This window comes from Petaurus breviceps, unplaced genomic scaffold, assembly GCF_028583685.1.
Source record: "Petaurus breviceps papuanus isolate PSGF00001 unplaced genomic scaffold, PetGlider_PUasm1.0 181, whole genome shotgun sequence".
Taxonomy (NCBI): Eukaryota; Metazoa; Chordata; class Mammalia; order Diprotodontia; family Petauridae; genus Petaurus; species Petaurus breviceps.
Window position 1 is genome coordinate 5,618,470 of NW_027185784.1, and position 26,036 is coordinate 5,644,505.

Sequence of the window (26,036 nt, forward strand, 5' to 3'; positions counted from 1 at the left end):
CATCATGCCATTTTTCTCCAATAAATAATAAAAAAAATTAAAGTTCTTGGTCCTAAGAACCTGATTCTTAGCATTTTTTCACCAGTTAAGAATGTCAGGCTACTTCTTTGACCTTAAAGGGTGACATAATCCTGTGCGTTGCAGAATATTCCCACATTGATCTCATTTAATGAATAGCCAACAAAAGAAAAACCAAAGGCTTAGAAATTTCACAGCTGCTGACACATAGCACTTGGAAAGAATTATTTTCAAATATTCCCACTGCTGCCCTGAAGATGAGAATCATAGAGGTCAGAAATGAGACATCAGGAAGAAAACAAGTCTTTCAGCATTCAAAGCCAATTACTCTGAAATTGTTTCATGGTTAAACATCTAAGGGGTTTTAGAAGCTTTATTTAATAATGTTTATTGGGGAAATGATCCTTCATATATGATTGATGGGAAATGTATATCAGTATGACTATACATTAGTGTATAATAAACACCAGTTTAAGGCAAGGGTCATTTCTTCACAATTAATTGAAAAGGCAGTTACTTTGTATGACCTTTCTTTCTTACCACTAAAGTAGTCTAGCTCAACCAGGTGTCTTTAAATACACACACACCCCACCCACACAAACACCTACCTGACTGAATTTTTTACTTGTCTGAGGTTCACCAATAAGATTCAAGGCAGGAAGGACTTCAGTAACATGGACATGGCCACATAACCATGGAAGTGGCTGTCTGAGCAGCAGTAATTTAAAATAAGGTAGGTGATGGTAGTGCAAAGTTTATTATAGCATTCACCACTGTTAATTTTATGAGCAGGTAGGTTGTACAGTGGTTAGAGCACTGGGCTTGGAATCAGGAAGACATAAATTCAAATCCAGCCTCAGATACTTACTAGCTGTGTGATCCTGGACAAGTCACTGAATTCTGTTTGCCTCAGTTTCCTCATCTGTAAATTTTTGAACTGGAGAAGGAAATGGCAAACCATTCCAGTATCTTTGCCAAGAAAACCCTAAATGGGGTCATAAAGAGGTGGGCATGACTGAACGACATTGTTAATTTTATTTTTGTGAATGAGTTAACCCCTATTGAAAAATTCAATAAGGCTCAATAGGTAGATGTATATTATCTGGATAATTACGTTCATGTCCCAGTTTGTTTCAATGTCTAGCTCATAACCAATCATTAAAAAATATTCAGATAATAGCAAATCTGCAGATATTCGTTTTTTAAAAAGTCACTTCAATCAATCAAGTATTTGTCAGGCACTGTGCTAGATGCTGCAGATAGAGGCAGTGTGGTACTGGAAGAGTCAGAGGTTCTAGGTTAAAGGCCCAACTTTACTACTTGCCCCTGTGTCCCTGCAGACAAGTCATTTTACTCCTCTGGCCCTAGTTTCCTCATTTGGTAAAACAAGGCAGATGGACTGAATAATCTCTGAGGTCCCTTCTAGCTTGAAATCTGTGAAATGACATAGAGACAAAATAAAAAGGAAACAAACAGTCCCTGCTCTTAAGGAAATTATACCTGATTGCGAGAAACAACATGTGCACATAAAAAATACAAAAGAAATTTTTTATTTAATATCAAGTAACTCACTTGGATTAAATAGTTGTCTCTTGGGAAACTGGAAGTATCCCCTAATGTAAATCATTGACTAGTAGAGCTTAGAAGAGAATCAAAGAATTTCAGTGCTGCAAGGGATCTATGAGTTCATTTAGTACAAGTCTCTCATTGTACAGAAGACTCTGAGAACTTAACCAGTTTGCTCAAGTCACTCAGCTAGTTACTGGCAGAGGTGGAATTAAAACACCTGGTCCTATCTTCTTTCAGCTCTTATTGTTCAGTCATTGCCGTCACGTCCAACTCTTCTCGACCCCATTTGGGGTTTTCTTGGCAAAGATGCTGGAGTGTTTTGCCATTTCTTTCTCCAGCTCATTTTACAGATAAAGAAATTGAGGCAAACAAGGTTAAATGACTTACCCAGGGTCACACAACTAGTAAGTTTCAGAGGCTGGATTTGAACTCGAAGATGAGTTTTTTTTGATTCCAGGTCTGGCATTCTATCAACTGTGCCACCTAGCTGTCCTACTAAAGCAAGCTGACTCTACCAAAATCAGTAATCCTGATGTTGCAAGTCATACAGAAGAGGCAATAAAAATAATAACAGCAATAACATTGATACATGTGGATTCACAATCATCAATACCTCAAAGTATGATTTCACCTGTCTGGATGCTTCCTCTTCTGATGCAGATCCTTCATCTCTTGGTAGATGGTTTCATGAGTTGCTATTGCCAAATATCCATTACCTGGTAATCAACCTATTAGGGATGAGCCTCTCTGAGCTTCACTACAGTGATTATATGACTTTGAGATCAGCTCAGCCTAGTCCCACCTTAGTATCAGAGTTAAGAGCTGGAAAGGACATTAAAGGCCAACAAGTATGCCCCTTTCCTTGTTGCCCCCTTTTATTTTTTTTAAGCACTTTTATTTTACTGGGTGGAAACTGTGGATGTAGAATAGGGAAGTGACTTGTTCAATGTCACACAGTAAGTGTCTGACATGAGATCCAAACCCTGGTTTTCCTGATGAAGTGTAGCCAATGCTTTATCCACTATATTATATTTGCTAACTTAGACTTTAGTGGAGATATTTGTTTGAAATACTAAATTGGAAACGCAAGTTTTTGGCATTTGGGGTGGATCAGCTCTGCCTAGGAATTCTCCTTTGTGACCTTGAGAAACCATTGTTCCTTTGCACCAGCTTCTCCTGATAAATGAGATTAGGGAAATATGAGGACTGAAGATCAAGAGTGCATGATGTGCTCAGGGGTATGCCTGAGAAGGAACAGACTAGATCAGCATGCAGCTACTTGTGGTTTTGCTTTTGTTGCACACTGAGCTGTTAGTTTATATCCATGAGAAATATCGGCAACATTTCATCTGAGATGGAAGAAGTTCCCTGGCAAATACTCGGGCGCCAGGGTGCACTTCAGAGCTAGCACTATTTTACAAGCTCTGTTAATTTTATTTTCCTCATGAAAAATGTAATGTAAGTCAATTTCCAAGCTCATTCTTTAGATCACTAAAAATTAATACCGTGACAGTGGCTTTTTCGTCCTCTAACTGCCTTGAGAATGTTCGCTGCCTGATTGGCACCAATACACAGAATTAAACCCGGGCACTTGAAACTGCTGATTACTTGGGTGACCAAAGCAGCTTGGCCTAAATTATAGGGAAGGTGAACAATTGAATTCTTTTTAGTTGAGAGCCCTGTAGAAAGAAGGCAAGCCACCTTAGCTGAAGCCACGGATTAAAAATCTGTATGTACTGAACGTACTAGCTCTACCACATAACTAACTAGCTGAGTGACCTTGGATAAGCCACTTAAACCTCTCTGAGTCTGCGTAAAATGAGGGCGTTGAATGAGATGATCTAAGGCCCTTTCTAGCTCTGACATTCTATGAGTCTATCATTCCATTCCTTTAAAAGGTTTTGCTTTTCACCTAACCATCCCAAGAAAACTTGGATATGCCAGTTTTCAAAGGGATAGTAAATGTTGTAAATGTCCTTTCATATTTCAGGGGAATAGTTGAAGACATTATCATAGGTCCTTTCTGCTTTTTTTGTTTGTTTTCCTTTGTTTAGTTGTGTCTGACTTCTTGTGGCCCCGTTGGGATTTTCTTGGTGAAGATACTGAAGTGGCTTGCCATTTCCTTCTCCAGCTCATTTTACATATGAGGAAACTGAGGCAAATAGGGTTAAGTGACTTGCCTAGGGTCACACAGCTGGTGTCTTAGGAGAAATTTTTACCCAGGAAAATGACTGACTTCAGGTCTGTTATTCTATCCACTGTACCACCTAGCTGCCTCATTATACCCCCCTGCCATGCCACCTAGCTGCTATACGTATGTATGTCTGTATGTGTGTGTATGTATGTAAGTATGCATGCATATGTGCATATAGACTCACATTATATACATATAAATGAACAAATACACATATATGTGCACATATATTATCACTTCCATTTTGCAAATGAGAAAACTAAGGCTCCAAGAGGCTAAGCAATAGTGTTCAAAAGATATGATCAATTCTCAAAAGAATCACAAAACTTACCATGTGTAAGAATGACCTAAATCACTAAAAGTAAGATAATTGCAAATCAAAACAACTCTGAGGTTTCAGCTTATCCCTAGCAAATTGGCAAAGATGACCAAAGATGGGAATGGTGTTTCTGAGGAAATATAGAAAGATGGGCACACCAATGCATTGTTAGTAGTGCTTTGAATTGGTCTAGTCCTTCTAAAAAGCAATTTGGAATTTTTAAAGAGAATGATGAAACTGTCTATGCCTTTTGACAAAGATTCCACTTTATAGCATATATACTCCTGGGAAGCCAATGTCAAAAAGAAAGGTCTCATATGAACCACAATATTTACGACAACAATTTTTGTGATAGCAAAGAACTAAAACAAAAAGATGTCTATCAGCTGAGGAATGACTAAATACATTGTAGTACATAAATATAATGTAATGTTACTCTGCTGCATGAAATGATTAATATGTTGAAAATGAGAAGTAAGAGAAGACATCTGAACTTGATGCAAAATGAGGTGAGAACAAGGAAAACAATATAGAGAATTTCTACAACAATGTAAATGAAAATAACAATGGCAACACAAAACGATTGAAACTGAATGATGTGATATTATTAAAATCAAGTTTGGTTCAAGCAAGTTAGGAAAGGATACTTCTTTCCACTTTTAAGCAGAGGTATTCATATTTTATGAATGTGTCCTAGCTTCCATATTAGATACTTAGCCCCTAAAGGCAGTCTTATACATCTTTGTATCACCAAAACCTGTCCCAGACCTTGGTACATAATAGGTTGTCAATAAACGTATAGCAATGATGCTCATGATGCCCTAGGCCAAAGTGTCAAACTCTAGACCCCCCAGAAAAACTCAAAATACTAATCCAATTAAAATGTAGCTGAGAAATATTTAGCAAAATAGAAATGCAATATGACACAGATAATGTTAATTTGTGGTTTTCTAAGTAAACATGTCACTGGCTTGGATTTATTGTTCCTATGCCACCACTGTCCTAGGCCACTCATTCTCTTCCACATTCCTTTTTGTGACTAAAGGTATGCTTTCATTTGACATCTGTTATACTGTAATTTTTGATTGTAGAAAACAATGTGCCTGTGTGCAAAGTTAACAGGCTTATATGGAAAGGAAATCTGTGATGAAGGTCTCATTAAAACACTTTCTTACTCAGTATAACTAGCATTCAAGTCCAGTGCCAGGTTTCAGAGCCTGGTTACTGTGTACATTGATATGTCTCTCCCCATCTCATCCCACAAATGATCCCAGTGTTATAGTAGTTGAGTCACAAGAGCTGTGAACTTTCCTGGTCCCAGCCCAGAAGTTCACTTCTATAGCTGATGCTTTATCACTTACACTGGCTACAACACTGCTCTAATTAAAACCACCACCATTACTACTCCTACCACCACCATCACCACCACAACCATCACTACCACCATCACCACCACCACCATCACCTCCACCACTACCACCACCGCCATCACCACCATCACCTCCACCAACACCACCACCATCACCACCACTACCACCTCTACCAACACCACCACCATCACTACCACCACCATCACCTCCACCAACACCACCACCACCATCACCACCATCACTACCACCATCACCACCACCACCATCACCTCCACCAACACCACCACCATCACCACCATCATCACCACCATCACCATCATCATCACCACCACCACCACTACCACCACCATCATCACCACTACCACCACCACCAAAAATCTAATGGCCTGATTTTTAAAAATAAGGTGGTCTAGCAGAACATATCCTGATATCAGAGAAAGGAATGTTGGATTTCATCTTGTCTTACTATTTTTTCCCATACACATTTCTTAACTGCTCAGTGCCTCAGCTGTAAAACAAACACAGTAATTCATGTACTCCCTAACTCATAACTTTGGTATAAAGAAAATATTCTGAAAAAATGTAAATCCTAAGTAAATATCTGATTTAATGCCTTCATTTATCAAAGAAGTCTTAAGATAACTAGTAAATTCTGCCCAATGAATTATCTCCAGAATGAAAGGTTTGAGACAGCATAGCAAAGCATTGGATTGAGAATAAGGCAGGAGGTAAGTAAGTAAATGTTGCTCCAACATTTACTAACTGAGTTTGGGCAAATTACTTCATGTTTCTGGGTCTTCATTTTTTCCTTGTAAGATAAGGGATCGAACCAGATGACTTCTCAGGTCTCTTCCAGCTCTGGATCTTTGAGTCAGGGTTGAATGGGAATAGGACCATCATCCTTTTCCTAATGCTTCTAGGAAAGAATGGGGACTTACATTGTGCTTTCATTTTAGAAAAAGAGCAGCACCCTTGTTTACTGACTTCCTAAGTCTAAAGACAGGCCCTCTGCTGGTGATTTGGGGGTAAATGTTAATGGAGCAGGAGGCCTCTGTTCACTGGTTTGACCAACACCAGATGGACACTTCTCCCAAACTACCAATATGAGGAGTATTGGGGGGTAATAGTTTCAAGGCTTAAATAATCTGACTCTTACCAGACTTCTGCAATCTAATTGGGCATTATTTGGGCAGAGGTCAATGAAAATTGCAAAGAGAGGGCACATCCCCGTTTTATGTGCTTGTTGGCTATATTTCTGAGAAGATACTGCCAAATTCCAGACAGCTCCACATCACCCATAACCATGACAACAAACATACACACAACCACTTGTGCATCTGTCCTCCACCCTGAATCTCCTTTAAACTTTCTGTTATCCACCAGATGGTGCTACTTCCTTAAGATTATAGAAAGTAGCACTGACTTTCATTGCTGTTTTGAGGAATGGGAAAAAATGGAAAATTATACTAACTGTGATTTGACATGGTCATTTAAACAATTACTTAATGTGTAGTGACTGAAAATGCATGAGATAAAAATATATTTATTGTTATTGGGACAATCTTAATAGAACTTGTTATCATAGAAGTGGTTGGGATTTTTTTTTAAGAGTTCCTGGGGTGTCCTGGACTCTTTTAACCACTTATGAGAACTCATTGTTAAATTTTCACTGTCAGCATCTCAGAAATATGTAGTCACTACAAATCAAGGTTTAATTTATTGTTTTGTTCTTTGTCTAGTATATTTAGAATGTTAATAATAAAGATTAAACCTAAAAGTATGTGTGCATACACTTTTTTCCCCACTCCCAACCTGATTGTTGAAAATTTAGCAACACACTCCTTTTTTTAATTGTCTTTTTGGAGGGGTGAAGACAGGGCAATTGGGTTTAAGTGACTTGCCCAAGGTCACACAGCTAGTACATGTTAAGTATCTGAGGTTGGATTTGAACTCATGTCCTCCTGACTCCCGGGCTGGTGCTCTATTCACTGCACCACCTAGGTACCCCAACACACTCCTATATTGCACTATTAACATTGTTTAAGTTCAGGAGGAGGGCAGAAGAGGGCTCAAAGAACAAAGTCATTGATGGATTGGAGAACTGGTGGCTGCTGGTTAATAACGATGATAATCACAGCAATAACTGGCATTTATTCAATGCTTTAAGGTTTGCAAAGGGCCTTATATCCATTATCTCATTTGATCCTGCAAACCTCCCCTGACTATAGCTTACCTTATACTACCAACCTAATATTAGAAACTATTCATTTTTTCTTTTAGGCCTCTCTTGTGAATTTAGTCCAGAAGGTGGTCCAGGTGGTCACAGCCTTTAATGTTCAGTTGTTTGCATCCATCAAAGGGCCTTCTGGACAGGATTTTACATACAGTTTCTTGTCTGGCTTCTTGCCAATGATCAAACAGAATTTTTTTTTGTCTTTGAGTCACATTAAAAAAACAACACATTGACTAAAATGTTTTCAGAGTAACGACATAATGCCATTTAAAAACTATATGATAAATGCTTATACAGTGCAAAAAAAACCAATCTTCTTTTCCCTTCTTTTATTATTGTTTCTTGTTTTTATACTGCAGTATTTCCCATTAACTCCCCTTAACACACACACACAAATAATATACATAGAACCCTTCTTTATAGCAGAGAAATCCATTAAAGCAAAGTACACAGATATAGTTACTCCCTGATTGTATATATTACAATCTATATATGAAGTTTCCTACCTCTCTACTAAGAGGATGTAGGTACATTTATCAGACCTCTAAGACCAAGATTGTTCATTATAATTTATTGGAGGTTGATAATCCTCTTTTCTAAGCACTAAACTTCAATGCAGTTTTCATAAGATAGAAAATTATGAGCAGTTTTTTCCCCAATTTAAGTTTTGTCTTAGTTTGATAGTATATTAAAATATTACCAAGATGCACACCTCTAATCTTAGGAACAGATATTTTGAAATTTAAAATGTTTGTTCCATCTGTACTTGGAGAAGGGGAGGGTAAAGCTGATATTTAATAACAATTTTTTAAAATAATTTTTTCTTTCTAATAGAATAATACTTCAAATGGCATGTGTGTGTGAATTGTGTGATGCTATGTAATTTTCTTTATTATGTAGCAGGAATTATAACCCCAGTTTCCCCAGAATACTATTTTTATATGGCAGCTAGGTGGCACAGTGGATACAGTATCAGGCCTGGAGTCAGGATGACTCCTTTTCCTGAGTTCAAATCTGATCTCAGACATTTACTAGCTGTGTGACCCTGGGTAAGCCCCTTAACCCTATTTGCCTTAGTTCCCTTATGTGTAAAATGAGCTAAAGGAGGATATGTCAAACCGCTCCAGTACCTCTACCAAAAAAAAACCCTAAATGGGGTCATGAAGAATTGGACATGACTGAAAAACAATACAACAGAAAAGCTTTGCTTTTTCCTGCACAGAGACTTTGACTAAAATGTCTTTTGCTCTGGGTCAACAATTCTGAGAAGAGCTTGATACTTCTGCTCCTTGAATGGCTGGACCTAGTGCTGAGAGTTGAGTTATGTTTTTGCTTTTTTAGTAATTTCTTGTTACCCATTGCCTTGTCTTATGTCTTAACATATGTTGTTGCATATATATAATACACACACAGACAGAAATATGTGCAGATATATAGACAATTTGCCTTGATATCTGTCTATATCCACATCATTTATATCTATAGATAGATCTATATCTAGATAGATCTGTATCTATCTTTACACATCTATATCTGTCTTTCTGGCTGGGTATTTCTCTCTTGGAAAGACACAGACACAAACACAGACACACACAGACACACACACACACACACACACACATGCAAATTGCTTGTGGACCCAGGGAGACTGGGGCATTGACCTATTCCCTTAGCCACTAAGTAGTAAGTGTTAGAGGTCAAATTTGAACTCAAGTCTAGACACAAGACATGTTTTCCATACCTGGTTCAATTCTGGGGAGACTGTCCTCTACTGGGGAAGGGGATTAATTTCCTTTTCCCGTTCTTTTAAGCTCATTGAACCCAATACCCTAGGGACAATTTACTAATAGTTTAAGTTGTAATTCATGTCTAGGGTATTCTCCAAAAAATGGGAAGAGAAAGGTATACTCTAGATCAGGTTTGGGGGAGGTATTTCTTTTCTACACAAAAAGAAATGCCCAAAAGACACACACACAAAAACATACACACAACTTCACAAGCATGAATTGCAAAAGTATTTAAAACAAAATTCAATAACTGGTATGTTGATATTTAAAACTGATTATAACACAAAGCAATTTGGGAGACTGATGAATAGGCATTATTATATTTAACTGTGATTTTGCACTATCCAAGTTTTCTGACATCTTATTGGTGGTAATCTATTTTTTTTTAAGCAATTGGGGTTAAGTAACTTGCTCAAGGTTACACGGCCAGGTGTTTCTGGGTGGGTGATAAGTGTCTAAGCCCGGATTTGATCCCCAGGTCGTCCCGACACTGGGGCTGGTGCTCTTACTCGCTGTGCTACCTGGCCGCCCCAATGGTAATCTATTTCAATGGTACTAGAGTAGTTGTGGAGACTCCTTCCCAAGCTGCCACTCAGTTTAGACCAAAAGGACCCAGGATCTTTAGACCTCATGAACTCACAAGATTGCCTCCATACCTGGTTATTTCCATCTTGAGATAACTCCTTGTTCATCAAAGAGTAAGAAAAGACAAAAACAAAAGAGGCAATTGAAATCTAGACTCAGGATCATCTAGGGAGGGCATGTGTTCAGGGGTGCAAAGCTGTCTGGGGTAGGGGATATGTGAAGCTACCACTCCCCAGATCTCTCACAGGAAAGTATCAAGGGAGGGGTCACTCCTTTTTAAATATTCACTATATGTGTATACATATGCAAATGAAATATGAAATACATCTATTTCTGAAACTTTCTTTCTTCTTCCCTCCTTTTCCTCTCCCAAACAGGGTCAATTTTGTCCATTGCTAAATCTCTCTACTGTATATTTAGATCAAGTCAATAAATATAGCCCTTGACTGAGAATTAGAACTTGATTTTACACAGCACCTCTTTTAATGCTGGCCACATCATTAGAAAATAAGTTTTATGTATGTATAGATATATTTATATAAACAAACATATATATATATATATATATAAACACCTGCAGGGTGGTGACCCACATAAAAAAAATTTATAAAATTAAGAGAGAGGAATCCGTGTGTAAGAGATGATTAAAAGAAGAAAAAAATTCATGGGAGGGAAGTACTCTCTCTTCTCTCTCTCTCTCTCTCTCTCTCTCTCTCTCTCTCTCTCTCTCTCTCTCTCTCTCTCTCTCTCTCTCTCTCTCTCCCTCTCTCTCCCTTTTTACCTATTCTCCCCCCTCCCAAATGTATATATGTTTATGTATATTTAAAGTATACAAATATAACTATTACATATACTTAAATGTATAATTTAAGTGTTCATACTTAAATAAGCATACATATGTGTAAGTGTACACACATATATACAAATATGTATATATTTACATAAGTATTTGTAAAGCTTATATAGATGTAATATATTTATATGTGCATTATTTTTTTTTGTTGTTGTTTTCATTGTTTCAGTCATGCCCAACTCTTTATGACTGTGTTTAAGGTTTTCTTGGCAAGGATACTGGAGTGATTTGCCATTTCCTTCTAGATAAGGAAACTGAGGTAAACAGGGTTAAGTGGCTTGCCCAGAGTCACACAGTTAGTAAGTGTTAGAGGCCACATTTGAACTCAGGCTTGGCACTCTATCAGCTGTACCATCTAGCCACCCTATAAGTATACATTGGAGCATTACATATATATGTACATATATACACTTACATATATATATAAGTATCCATATGCATGTAAGTATACACATATATGCATATATACATGTATGCATCTATGTAAAACACAAACTGCTTAACATCCTCTTTCAACTGCATTTTATCACAAGCCTTTCACAGTCTCGATGAACTCACCTGCACCTGAGCTTTAGGTCCTTTGAAACCACTAGCCACACTTTTTTTCTTCTTCTAGACAGGAAAGGTTGTTAAGATACACAACTGCCTGGTCTTTCTCATCATGTCCCTCCCCCCAGTTCTGATACTGCCGTGGTCCAAACACAGTCAAATGTCCTCCTGTGCACATTCTCACATGGACTCTCATAATCATGCTCATAATTATTATAATGATAACAATCCTAATGTTGCAGTCTGTCAACAGAGAATGAACCTCTTGACTCTCCTAACTCCTAGGCTCAATTAATTCACTTCATCTCTAATTCACAGGCTCAAGGCTCCTATAGGACTCCTACACACAGCCTTCTGAGGCCATAACAGTTAATCCTTGATATGTTTTGAACTAACCACCATATTCATAACTATTTTTTCCATCTCCATCACTCTATTGTTCTCAGTATTGTTTCAATTACTCTGGCTGCTCTGTGATTGGCAGTTGATGTGGTTGTGTACTCTTGCCTTTTGGTCTTCTCAGATGCTAGCATCTGATTGCTACACTACTATTGTTTATGCCTGCTTATTGTTTATGCTTGGACTAATGGATTCCCCCATATCCTCCTACGTTCTTCCACTTTTATAATTCATAGAGGACATTCCCCATGTACCCTCTCCCCATCTCTGACGATTGAAATGTTTTTCTCCCTTCATGGCTCAGTTTAGACACCACTGCTTTCATAGAGTCTTTCCTAATTCTTCAGCTGGAAGGCATCTCTTCTTCTTTGAATTTTCTTAAATCTCATGGGGTGTCTTCTTTGCACTTCAATGTTATGCCAAGCAAAGGCAAATTCCCAAGGTTCAAAATACCAGCATAGGTGCTCTCCATTTTATTCAGTGACAAATTAAGAACAGACAGAATCAAAATATAGCATAATTCAAAATACAGCATTTACCAAGTGTGATTAAATAATCTCCAAGCACTACCCCACCCCTGGATATTACATTCATTTAATCAATCACAAAGTCCCTCTTCTAAATACTACTCCACCCCTAGGCTGTACATTCATTTAGTACATCACAAAGCCTCTCTTCTCAAATGGAGATTAGCTTCCAATCATAAGTAAAGTACATTCATTTGTTTAATCACAGAGCACAAAAAAGTCAAAAGTTCCCCACCCTTGGATCACAATTGAATCTACCCCAGAGTTACAACAAGCTTAAGCATAGCACTAAATACCCAAATGGAGGTCTTTTCTTCATCTTGACGAGGCAAGTTCTCAGCAATCTTTGTTCCTGGGGAGACAAAGCCTAGCAAGGCCACAAGATACATTGCCAGTGTCTTCATTAGTTCATTCTCTGTGTGCAGAACAGTACTAGGACCCCTGAAAACATTAGCAAAACCACCTTCCAGGATTTCTGTAAACATATAACAAGAAAATCCTTCTTCAGGGCTTCTGAACTAACAGCAAGGTTCCAAAACCTCTGCAACAACAGCACTGTCCTTCACCAGTGGACAGAATTTGCTCTCTGTCTGCAGAACAGTCTCAGGAGCTCTGAACCAACAGTAAGGTTTCAAGGCCTCTGCAACAACAGGACTGTCTTTCGCCAGTGGACAGATCTGGCAAAACAACATCAAAACAGACAGACAAAGTACCAGCATAACAGCCATGTCTCCTCAGTCCTTGGCAGCTCTGGGTGGCAGCTCTCAAAAGTCCTGGGCAATTCAAACTGGCCCTCAGCAATCCTCTCAGTCTCTCTCTGCCTCCAAAGGTGCTGCTTCCAAAAAGTTTTTCTGCCTCTCTCTTTTCTTGTGTCTCTCTAAATTTATGTTACCAACTCAACCCAGTTCAGCCCTCTCTTTTCACATCAACAAGTCCATCCCATGAATGGGATTCACAAGCTCTGGGTTTTAACACAATCAAACCAAAAACCAAGCCAATACAGGGGGATCTTTAAATTTCGTTACTATTACAGTCAATAAGCATTTAGTAAGAGTATACTATCTGGGGGCGGGGGAGGCAGCTAGGTAGCGCAGTGAATAGAGCACCAGCCCTGTAGTCAGGAAGACCTGGGTTCAAATCTAGCCTCAGATATTTAACACAAAACTAGCAGTGTGACCTTGGGCAAGTCACTTAACCCCAACTGCCCTCCCCTCCCCTCTCCAAAAAGCAAAAAAGAAGAAAAAGAGTATACTATCTGCCAGTCAGATAGCATAAATGCTGGGGATACAAAGAAAGGCCAAAAAAAATGGTCCCTACCCTTAAGGAGCTTCACAATCTAATGGGAGAGACAACATGAAAACATGTATGAGCAAGCTAAAAACAAGATAAAAAAAGGGAAGGTACTAGGATCAAGAAGGTTTTGGTGATGCTTCCCATGCAAGGTAGGATTTTTAGTTGGGACTTGAAGTAACCCAGAGAATCCAGGAGGTCAAGATGAAAGAGAGCATTCTAAGCATGGGGAACAAACCAGAGAAAATTACCAAAGCAGAAAGATGGAATTATTTGTCATTTCCCTTTGTATCATGCTTATTGATATACATGCCACCTTCTCCTTATTTGATAGGAAGCTCATTTTTGACGAAAAATAAAAAGGTTCTCACCATTGCCCAGTGTCTTGCAAAATAACACGTGCTGAATAAATATTTGTTCAATTAAATATAATTGATTTTTTTTGTCAAGTTTGCCTTTGAAATTCTGAATAACTTGTGGACGTTATTTGCCTATCTTCCTTACTTCGAAGTCTTTTCATCATTACAATAGACAATACCATGGCCTGAAGTTAGGGCTATTTGTGAATGAAGATCTCAAGTTGAAAAACTGTTTGCAATAACTATGAGTGGATAAATACTTATTCATGCCACTATTACCTCAGCCCATTACTCTTAATATGCTCACCAGATAAATCCATAGAGAGACAATGTGGTACATTTGGAATCATGGAACCTGAGTTCAAATCCAAGCTTGGCCGCTTACTACTGGTGTCATATCTGGTAAGTCACTTCATCCCTTGGGAAATAAATGTCCTCATCTGTAAAATTAGAAGGTAGAACTTGATGGCCTCTAGGGTTTCCTCTAGCGCTAAATCTAGGATGTTATGATTTTTATGACAGGAAGTTCCTGAGTCAGGAAAGAGAACTTGACTAAGAATGCACATACTACCTCTGGCTCTGCCATTAACTGCTTGTCTGGCCTTTGGTGAACAGTTCAACCTTGCTAGTACACAAGCCCACCTGTGAAATGGACAGGACTTTATATAATCAAATATAATAAAAATCACATGGATAAAGGAACATGAACATCAAGAGAAACTACTGAAAAATAGAATCCTTGAAGCTTGTAAAATATACTACAAAATAGTAAAATTGGTACGTGATAAAAAAGGCAAAAAAAAAAAATGGTTCATTGGAACAGATTTTAAAATCCGGGAATAGAATCTAGTGTTTATACAGCAAAGTGTTTGACAAACAGAAGATTAGAGAGCACTGGTGAAAGAAACCATTGCCTGTAAAAATGTATAGGAAATTGAATGGCAGTATAGCAGCAAAAAAAAAACAAAAACGTAACTACATACTCATCCTATGAACCAAAATAAGCTACAGTTTTCTCAGTTGTCTAAGACATTTTTCAAACAATTGAAAGATAAAATAATGATGAATATTTGTCTCTCTTGAAGAGAGGTTTTTATTTATAAAATTGGGAACATTATTGGAGACAAAATAAGTGGATTTGATTATACAAAGTTAAAGGGATTTATCCATGACAAAATCTTCCAAAATAAAGAGAAAAGAAATAAACTAAAAATTGTTGATAAATATATATTATAAAAATCTAATATTCATAATCTAAGGAATTTATGTGTCTATAGAATAAAAACTATTTTCCAATAGAAAAATGGACAGATAATTTTCAAAAAAAGAAACAAATGTTGAAGAAAGAATATTAATAATATGCTCTTCACTATTTTTAGGCTTCTCTTCCAGAAACAATTTTATTTATCATTAATCTATATCCAAACCATTTCTTTTTTTTTGGAGGGCAATTGGGGTTAAGTGACTTGACCAAGGTCACACAGCTGGTTTGTGTGTGTGTGTGTGTGTGTGTGTGTGTGTGTTAAGTATCTGAGGCCAGATCTGAACCCAAATCTTCCTGACTCCAGGGCCGGTGCTCTACTCACTGTGCCACCTAGCTGCCCCAAACCATTTCTTTTAGGACGTAGAAAACATTTTGCTAAGTGTCTAATCTACCGAATTATACTAAATTGCATTAATAGTAACAGAGATGGGGAGGTATAGTGGATAGAAAATGACCCTTGGAATCATATTTTTCTTGGAAGCTTTTGATGCAGGAGTTTTGACTTTGTTATCTTCTTCTTGTTCCATGTTTTAGTCCTTTTCGTCCCTAAAAAAAGATTCTGTGGTCTGATTGCACTTCTTCTGTTTGCTCATCCTGCCAGCCAATGACTTGACTTTTGAGCTTTTTGCCATGGTAGAACTCTGCTTCCAGAGTGGAGAGAGCTATATTCCAAATTGCTGGGGTTTCACAGTTGTTGTCAGAGCTGTTGTCAGAGCTATGAGGAGGGCTCCCTCTCTACAGCTACCACAAGCTTTGGCACACTAGCGTTCCTCATCCCAGGACAACCACCCAAAACTGAGACCCAGATCCAAGCAGGTCAAAGCAAGAGCGATTGGTTGAATGGTTGCTTGGTCCCCCTATGACCTGCAGGCCAGGAGCTCCAGAGGCAGCCACGTGACAGCAGCTGCAGCTGTCTTGCCCCGGGGTCAGGCACCAGCCTCCACTCTCACCCTGGATCAACAAGGTTCCCCACTGACCTTTTACTTTCTCTTTGGCATTTATGGATTGAGAAGTCTGGAAACCACCACAGCTGCCAGTGATTCACTCTCCTGAAGTCTGCTCTGGCTGGTCTGGGATGCTGGTGGGCTCCCTCCCCCTCCCCGCCCCCCCCCCTGTCTGGGCCCCCATGACTCACGTGGGACTGAACTTTGCTCTCAGCTCAGTGTGATAGACCCTTCCTGTCCACCTGCCAGGCTGCCTTCAGTGGGAGATTTGCTTCTCTCTGTCACTTTGTGGGTTCTGTAGCTCTAAAATTTGTTTAGAGTCATTTTTTTACAGGTATTGAAGGTGGTTGGTGTGGGAGCTCAAGAAAGTTCCTGCTTTTTTTTTTTTTTACCCCACTATCTTGGCTCCTCCCCCTGCCTCCTCAATTAAGGAAACTGAAGCCTAACTAGTATAAATGTCTTGCCCAAAGTCTCACCAGTAGCAAGCATGAGAGGTAGGATTTGAATGCAGGTCCTCTGATTCCAGAGCTAGGGCTCATTCTACTGTACCATGCTTCCTCCTTCCTAGGAGCTTATGAAGATCCTCTACCAAGGTGTAGAGAATGTGTTTTGCATCAATGAAGGAGTATCTACATTAATGAAATTATAGCATTGTAAAGTATGACATTTTGAGAAACATAAATAAATATGAATATTCCTGTCTGAAATTAAGCAAAGTTGAGAGCAAGAGTAGAAGAGCATATGGATCAACTTCAATGATATAAAGCAAAAATAACAACAAAAATTTTGTGTACAGATGGAAAATGATCAAAAAGGGGCACAGACCTTATATATCAATATCACATATAAAATATATATTTATATCTTTTCCTCTTTTCTCATTCTTTCATTTGATTAAAATAGAATTAGTTCAGATTTTGTGATTCTATTTGGGATTCTATCCCTTATGTTTCATTGTTAATATTTCTTGAAAATTTTATCACATTTTTCAAAATAAGTTATTGAGAAAATAAAATGAATGGCTTTGGGTTGGATGAGTTATAGGAACCTTCTAACTCCAATATTGTTTTTATGTATTCACCTAGCCCTAATGCCAGTCTAGCTACTATTTATTTCACAAGACAGGGATTACTTAGATTTTAATTTTTTTTTAAATCTATAAAGCTCCTTGGTGACACGTTCTCTAAACTAAAAGTCCTATTCACCTTTGCTCATTAATCAATCATTTTAATTATTTGGGGAGCTTTCTTTTTCATTTTGTTTTATTACTTTGTAATTCTGTATTATTTATCTTCTATCTTCAAGAAGTTCTTATCTGAAGGTTAAATTATATACAAATCCATATATGTATATATGAAGATATATGTATATATAGAGATCTAATAACCGATGTGTAAATATGTGTGTATACTGAGAGAGAACTAATAGTCTCTGTGTAAATATGTATGTATGGCAGCTAAGTGGTGCAATAGACAGAGTGCTGGGCCTGGAGTCAGGAAGAACTGAGTTCGGATGTGGCCCCAAACACTTACTAGCTATTTGACCCCTGGGCAAGTCACTTAACCCTGTTTGCCTCAGTTTCCTCATCTGTAAAATGAGTTGGAAAAGGAAATGGTGAACTACTCCAGTATCTTTGCAACAAAAACCTTGAGTGAGGTCATGACAAGTTGGACACAAATGAAAACAATTAAACAGCAATAACATATTTGCATGTATTATGTATGTATCACATCACCTCTTTAGCACCCAGTTTCTTTATTAAATGACAAAACTGGACAAGATTCTCTATAAAGTTTCTTAAGTTTTCAAAATTCTACAGTCTGATCATATATATATATATATATATGTGTGTATATATATATACATATATATATATATTTGGGGAAACTGTGACCTCAAGGCCATATTTGAGGACCTAGAGGGCCACATGTGGCCTCAAAGGCCACACGTTCCCCACCCCTGTTCTCTCTAATACCCCCTTTTGAGCAGTCTTAGAAAAATTTTGTCTTTTCCTCTATGAGATTGCCCTACAGATTCACAGCCTCTTGTAGGTCAATTATAATGCTCATTTTTTGAGTTTCTTTTGCTTCTGCAGTTTCTAGTTCAAGTTATTTTCCTTTGTATTCAATGCTTGAGTTTAAATTTTCTTTCAATATTTTCTGGGTTTATCAAGAGTAAGTTTATTTGTTTTATCTTTATTAGAAATGAAAGTGGAAATTCCATCACTTTCTTGGGCACTGCATTACAGGACTGGAATAAAATTAGGTGATGAATGTGATGGACTGAGATCCATTTTCTCAGGTATATAACCAATAGCTTGTTACTATTTTCAGTAGGGAATAGAAGGAAAATTCATATTTCATTTATAGCATTTTGAAGAAAATTCACAAAAAATGTTTACTACATTTCTTACTAAAAAATATGAAAGAAAAATTTTCTCTTGGTCCACTTATCTTAAGTGGAAACAGTTTATTGAGCTGATCAGATACATTTGCAGTGATGTTTGTAGATACTCTCCTAATAGAATTTTAATGTTTTTGACCATCAATGAACAGTTCCCAGTAAGGAACTTCTTAATACCTTTTCTTCAACTTACATTCTTGGGGAGTTGCCTGGGGCAAGGAGAATTCAAATGACTTGCCCAGGGTCACACAGACAGTGTATGTTAGAAACCATACTCAAACCCAGGTTCTCCTCTGATTCCCAGACCAGCTCTCTATCTACTATGTGAGGCTGCCTCTGCAATATCATATATTCCATCAATTGGTCAAATATTGCTAAAAACCTGATAGGACAGTTCACAGTGTCTGGCACATGATAGGTGCTTAAAATGTTGGGTGAGTTTTGGAAGGCCAGTGCTTTTACTATGGCCCAGTAATTACTAACATGGTTTCCTAAAAACCTCACCAATCCCTATTTGTTTTGAATAATTTTAAATTTCAGTATGTTCCTTAAAAATCTCATCCATATCCCCAGATTCAAGTTGTTTCTCTTCCTAACTGGTTTACCTTCAAAATATTCTCTTACTTTTTTTTTTTTAGTCAATAGCCATTTGTAAAGTCATTATTCTTCCTAATTGCTCCATTTCTTTTTAATTCTCTTGTTAAAAGGTAATTCAAAGAAGAGTTTATCATTTCAGGTATTCTTTAGCCAAGTTCCAACTTCATTTACAGCAGGCTCATTTTTCTTAGATTATTCTTCTGATACATTTGAATAGTTGTTTACAGTGATTATGAATTCTTCTGTTAATTTATTCAGACATTTTTCATTCTTTTCATCACATTTTTTTGCCTACAAATTGACTTTGTGTTTTTTTTTTAATCCCTTTCCTATTTTTCTCTGATCATACTTTCTTTCCCTGAATATATTACTGTCCTTTATAAAGGTGTTCTGCAGGGTTTTTTTTTTTAACACTGTTCTTCATCAAACAAATTTATCACCTGCTGTGAGTTAATTAGAATGCACTAAGGATTTTTCTGCATTGTAGATTCTTAACAATTCCTCCAAGCACATTGACTCTTTAGGCATCTTAATTCCTAAAGTGTTACCTTGAAATGTAAGACTGTTATAGTTCCCTTAGTGTCTTTATGTGAATCTGTTTTTTCTTCTCCTCTAGGTTACAAACTCGTAGAAGAGCAGGTTTCTGTCATCTCCTTTCCCTTCTTGCCCCTCTGTCCTTCACTGATTTAAAGGAAATATGTCCACTGTGAACATATTGTTACAGAGTGGTAAAGTCTGTAGACATATGGGCGTTCAAACTAACTTTCCTTCTATCCATTCCTATTTTCTAGACAGTAATATTTTGAAATTATTTCCCCACCTGTTCGAACATTAAAACAGTCTTATTTCTTCTCACATCTAGCCCTGCCTTCCTTTGGGAAGGGATTGTGGTGGCAAGAAAGAGGAATTTTGACACATTTTTAAAAAAATATATTTTATTGAGACCTTTTGTTTAGACATTTTGGATAGGTACCACTACTCCCCTTAATTCACTTTTTTGAAATCTCCCTTTCTCCTCTCAAGATTAGTGAAAAATGGGAAGGGAATAAACATTTATCTTATTGTTTAGTCCTTTTCAGTCCTGTCTGACTGTCCAAGACCCCTTTTGGGATTCTACTGGCAAAGATAATATAGTGAGTTGCCATTGCTTTCTCCAGCTTATTTTACAGATGAGTAAACTGAGGCAAACAGGGTTAAGTGACTTGATTTACTCATTAAGTGTTAAACTCATGAAGATTAGTCTTCCTGACTCTAGGCCCAATGTTCTATCCACTTTTCCAGCTAGCTGCCAACTTAATTTTAGTTTACTTTAATTTTAACTCTATTTATGCTATAAATCTATTCACAGTGGATAGCAGGCCTGGAGTTCAGACCCAAGTTAAAATCTGGCCTCAAACATTTACTAGCTATGTGACCCTGGGCAAGTAATTTAAACTGTTTGCCTCAGTTTCCTCATCTGTAAAATATGGATAATAATAGCAGCTTACCTCCCAGGATTGTTGAGAGGATCAAATAAGATAATTATTGTAAAACACTTAGTATAGTGCCTGACACGTAGTAAGTGATATACATACATACATACATATATATATGTTATTGTTATCTTCAAGCAGGGTTCTAATTTTTTCTTAAAAGATGACATCTTTCTTAATTAGATTATGGTACAGAATTCTCTTCTGTCTTCTTCTACCAACTCCATCCCTGGTATGTGGGGTTTCAAGTCATGAAAGCTGACTCCAATATACTAATGTTAGCACCGAACCCTGAAGGCTCTAATCAACTTGGTTTTTCCCTTATCCGACACCTCTCGCTCCCCTTAACCTGATGATTCAGACTCTACTAAAAACCAAATCTTTTGTTCTGCTTCTTCTTTCTGAACTTTCTTCCCTAAAAAATATTAGCTTTACCTCTCTTTGGTTGATAAAATGCCAGATCAACATGTCCTGAGATCACTAAGTTACATCAATGATGATCTGGCTTTGAAGAGGTTACCCATAAAGAGGGTTAGGGTTGCTCTGGAGACCCCAAAATACCAACAGCCAGGTCCTGCTGAATGAATTCAACTCAAGTGTTCTCTCAGCCAAAGAAAAGTAAAGTTTATTAGAAGTTCGCTTGTATTGGACACAGAGTAAGCCTGTACTAGGTCATTCTATGGTGCTCTCACAGACATGGAGACAAGATGGGGTCTGATATACAGAAGGTTGTGGGAGGAATCTAGGGGTGGTCTAAGGGAGGAGTTTGGGGAGGGTCTTCAGGAGAAGTGATTGATATTTTGATAGGCTCAAGGGTGGGAAGTCTAGTTACAGAGGTTTAGGCCCAGGCATAATGTAAGGCTTATGGCCTCATGCAAATGCCTCATCAAATAGGACAATTTAATCATAGTCCAAGGGGGCTTCCCAGAGCCTATACCTCAAAGATTCAAGGAGAGCTCCAGGGGGCTCCCAGAGATCATCAGCTTGATCCTTAGCTCTCTTAACCAGCCAAGTCTTGGGGACAGCTTCTTTGCCTTTTAGTGAAAGAACTAGCTCAACCTACATGATGACTAGGGTGAATGGGGAAGACTGATCTTATTACAGCCCTGCCCCATTTTGTTTTCCCTGCTTCAAGTCTCTTCTCCCTCTAATCTATCCTCCATGAAGCTAACAAAATAATCTTCCTAAAGCAAGGTTCTGACCATGTCACTTCCCTCTTCAGAGAACTTCATTGATTTCCTACTGTCTCTGGGATAAAATGGAGACTCTTCAGTCTGACATTTAAGCCTGTGCTAGAAAAAAAATTCTTCGTTCTGCTGTTTTGGCCTCAAGCCTGCCAGAGACAAATTTATTAATTCAATTAATTCCAATTGTAATCCTCTCTGCTTAGAGAGAAATTCATCCTGCCTTTAAAAAATCATATTTCTCAGTTACAATTTATAGTATGTTCAAATTTTTAAAAATTTCTACAATTAGCTAAAACACAGTTATAAAGGCCAGGTGAAATTACAGTTACAGCTTGATTCATCATACGGAAGGATTGTCACTTAAAATGGTCATATAGCTAAACCTTCTGTCAAGGGTCAAGATAGGTAATGACCTTAATTAGATTGAAGTGTTCCAGGATACCACTTTTTCATTTTCCAGGAACTTAGAGTTGCCCCTTAAACTTTAATTCAGTTCCCACTCAGAAAGTGGTTAGGCCCTGTTGAAGTCAAAAATTTTTCAGTATAGGTTGGGGTATGCTGGTAAATGTTTAGCAACCAGCTCTCTAGGGGGTAAAAAAAGTACTGATGATACACTTAAGTTTAATTAATATTATTAAGTAGTTACCGAAAAATTTTTTATTGATTTTCCATCACTTTCTTAAATCTAGTCAATCAACAAAAGAATAAACCAAACTATGATTTTTAGTTTATTGTTTCTGAAGTATAAATGGTAACACTGAAAATTTAAGAATTAACTCTTGCCAGTGATTTTGAGCTGGTTTCATCATATTCAGTAAATACAGGATATTGTTTTGTAATTGATCATTAAAGAATGACTGATACAGGTTTCCCATTCAGTTGGGGATTCCCTACTTTACATCTACTGCCCTGGGGGTTTCACTTCCACAGAACAAAATGCCCCTCTCAGGTTAACTTCATCACTTTTAACCTCATCACTGTGTTAACTCAAGCATTGATTGACTCTACCTCCCTTAGCCTTCTCTGATTGGAGACCTTGAGGGCAGAGTACCAACACTCCTCCCAATGCCTTCCTTTGTAAGAGCAGATACTGAATTCGCTGATTACTTCATTTTGAGTTTGCTGCTCTACCTGGTTTCAATTCCATGGAACAAGATACTCCTGCACTGCCTACCCCCAAGTGTCTGTGCTCCAACCCCTTCCTTCCTCCTTTTGTGTGCTGTCACCTTCCCCTTCCTTAAGTTGTAAACTTCTTGAAAGCCGGGACTCTTTATTAGTTGCAGCCTTACGGCTTATACAGTTCCTAGCACCTGGTAGACCCTTAGTAAATGTTTATTGGACTGGATCAAGGACTTCAGACTAACATACTAGCCTAATAGCATTTTGTAATATGTATCCTAACGAGGGAAAGGTGTAGAACTGAGTGTATTTCCACAAGGCTTTCTGCAATTTGGCTCTAACATACCTTTTCAACCTTATTTCAGGATGGAGTAAACATTATTCCATCTCACAAATTCTTAAGTTCTAACCAAAATGGGTTTTTAACTGTTCCCCAAATTTGACATTCCACCTGTGCATTTGCACAAACCATCCTCCATTATAGGGTTGTACTGCCTCCTCACTTCAACCTCTCAGAATCCTTATTTTTCTTCAAAGTTCAATTCAGTTGCTATTCTTAAAGCCTTCTTTGGTCAGTCTCACGAAATCACCTTTTATTGACCTAACTAGATACTTTTTGCAATTATCCCATCAAAATCCCCCCATGATAAAAGAAGGGCTTTTTCATTTTCTAAAAATCCTTTGTACCTGGCACAATTTGCATATATGCCTTTAATAAATGTTTATTGAATCGATTAGCAGGTTTTTAAAAAATATTCTAAGAATTTAATCAGATTTCAACAAAAGAAGCCTATGTTGCTTGGCTTCTAATGAGTCTATTTAACATTACCATTTAGTGATAATCCGACCCAAACAACATTCTAAACTTTTAGCATCTGAGATTTTGGGTTTTTAAAAAAATATATTTGAGAATTTTAATTTATTTTGAATATTCTTTCCCTTTTAAATTTTGGGTTCCAAATTCTCTCCCTCTCTCCCAACCCTTTCCCCACCTACTCAGAAGGCAAGCAATAAGATGTCAATTAAACATGTGAAGTCATGCAAAACATTTCCATATTGGCCATATTAAAAAAAAGTAAGAAAAATAAAGTGAGAAAATCGTACCTCAGTTTGCACTCAGAGTTAATCGCTCCTCTCTCTAGAGAGGGATACCATTTTTTTTTCATCATGAGCCCTTTGGAACTATCTTGGATCATTGTATTTGATCAGAGTTGCCAAGTCTTTCACAGATGATCATCATATTACAACATTGCTGTTATTGTTCATATTGATCTCCTGGTTCTTTTCATTTTACTTTGCATTAGTTCATATAGGTCTTGCCATGGAATTTTCTTTTTCTGAAACTACCCTCCTTATCATTTCTTATAGCACAATAGTATTCCATCACAGTCATATGCCACAACACATTCAGCCATTTCCCAGTTGATGGGCATCTCCTCACTTTCCAATTTTGTGCCAGCACAAAATGTTGGATTATCTTTTGTTGCTCCTTTTGCTATAAATATCTTTGTACATATAGGTCCTTTTCCTTTTCCTTTGATCTCTTTAGGGTACAGGATCTAGTAGTGGTAGTACAAAGAGTATGTATAGTTTTATGGCCCTTGGGTGATATTTTGTTGTCTTTGTTATGATGACAGGGTTTGTATGAATTCAAGACACCTTCTTTGTACTTATTCATTATAGCAGGGAGTTAAAGTCTGGATCACCAGGTAAAATGTTGAAGAATGTACCCTTTATTAACAGAAAGGTAATTAAGTTCCTGACTGAGATGGTCTCACTTCTTTTATGGATTTTTCTGTAAATCAAGGGCTCCCTGAATACTAATTGCCATTATTCTCCTCAAAGCATCAAGCACCACAGAAAGACCTCTAAGTTCTTTACATATGAATAGTATATTATTCATAAAATTACATTATAAACAACCCTCCTTTCCAGCAGCTAAGAAAGGGTTAGGAAAGTATTATGAATAAGTTAAGGAGACAATAAAATTCTAAATAAAGAGAATATTCTTTTGAAGCAGAAGTGGCAGTCAAATAAGTCTAACATTTGCTTAAGTTATGTATAGAAGTCAAAAATGTGGCAGTTTCTGTGTGATTGTCTCTCTGTCTTCTTTCCCTTGTAATGGTAATGCCATTTGAATTTGAAGATCCCTTTGTGGTACCTAGCACTTAGTAATTGATCAAGACTCTGTTGGGGAAACAGAAGGTATGAACTCCTGTCTCCTGTTACGTTGGCTGAAACAGGAAGAAAAGCCCCAGAGAGGCACAGTCAGAATTTATTGGGACCAGCATCTGGTGGCAGAGCAGCTCCAGAAGAGAGAATCAAGAACTGATCCAGAATTTCCTGAGAACTTGTGGTGGTGGAGCTTCTTCTGAACAGGAGTCCAGGAGCCAGGAGCCCAGGAGAAGACTGAGGAAGCAGAAGACTGAGGAAGCATGACCAGGATGGAGGGACTTTGTCTGTTTGTGGCTTGGTTGAGCCTTGAATTCCTGGGAGCAGAAATTGTGAAGGATTTGAGATGAACTGGACCCTGTGAACTTCAGTGTGGAGCAGGACCTACCCAGAGAGCTGAACAAGGCACCGGGAGCTGTCTGCCATTGAACCCAGGTGACAGTCTTGTGAATCCAGGTAGAATCTGGGACCATGGAAGGGGATCCAGGGAATCTGAGAACTGGCCCCATGTCAAGATGAAAAGACCTCTCCATGGGTACTGAGTAATGATGAAATTGTAGTTTACTAGTGACCTAGGGGTGGAGGGTTTATGTATTCTCTAATGATTGTACTTAGTGATTAAAGATACTTAGTAATTGATTGCTGAATAACTGACTAATTGAGTTAATCAAGTGTGCCCCATGAGTGGAAGACTTTGACTATTGTACTTTGAGATGACTGTTCTTTGTTCTAAATATTGTGACCACTTTGGTGAAAACTATGTGGCCATTTTAATGATAAGCTGTTGTCCTGTGATAAGTTGTAATATTGTGAATGCTGTATCTTG

The 26,036-nt window shown here is 37.8% G+C and overlaps 1 protein-coding gene and 1 long non-coding RNA gene across 2 annotated transcripts in view; one reads left to right on the plus strand and one right to left on the minus strand.

The window, feature by feature from the left end:
- Positions 1 to 12,124, minus strand: part of NDUFA5 (NADH:ubiquinone oxidoreductase subunit A5) — a 306,556-nt gene extending 294,432 nt beyond the window's left edge. Inside the window, exon 1 of the mRNA XM_069087122.1 lies at positions 12,121 to 12,124. The gene's annotated coding sequence lies outside the window, so the exon portion shown is untranslated. The remainder of the gene's footprint in view (positions 1 to 12,120) is intronic.
- LOC138160551 (uncharacterized) lies at positions 652 to 26,036 on the plus strand. The gene is made up of 3 exons (XR_011168163.1): positions 652 to 751; positions 14,363 to 14,454; positions 25,185 to 26,036. It is a non-coding gene; the product is annotated as an uncharacterized lncRNA (long non-coding RNA).